General features: G+C 51.9%; 1 non-coding gene across 1 annotated transcript; it reads right to left on the reverse strand.

Moving 5' to 3' along the window:
- Positions 1 to 152: 152 nt before the first annotated feature.
- On the reverse strand, positions 153 to 223 carry trnag-gcc. Its single transcript has one exon. It is a non-coding gene; the product is annotated as a tRNA-Gly (tRNA).
- Between the last annotated feature and the right edge of the window lie 37 nt (positions 224 to 260).

Raw genomic sequence — 260 nt, forward strand, 5'->3', positions numbered from 1 at the left:
GCAGGGGGAAAAGAGTCACAGGTGTTGCTTCTGGTGTGGTGTATGACGTGTCACCAACGCCAGCATCTTCTAATGCTCCTCTCCACGGTATTAACTGCAAGAAGACAAAGAAGTTGTGCAACCATTGACTCCAAACAGCAGTAAAGACACAGTGCATTGGCTGGGAATCGGACCCGGGTCTCCCGCGTGGCAGGCGAGAATTCTACCACTGAACCACCAATGCTCACATGGCAGTGACAGCCACAGCCACCGTTTTTTTG

Source organism: Plectropomus leopardus, unplaced genomic scaffold, assembly GCF_008729295.1.
Source record: "Plectropomus leopardus isolate mb unplaced genomic scaffold, YSFRI_Pleo_2.0 unplaced_scaffold83436, whole genome shotgun sequence".
Classification (NCBI taxonomy): Eukaryota; Metazoa; Chordata; class Actinopteri; order Perciformes; family Serranidae; genus Plectropomus; species Plectropomus leopardus.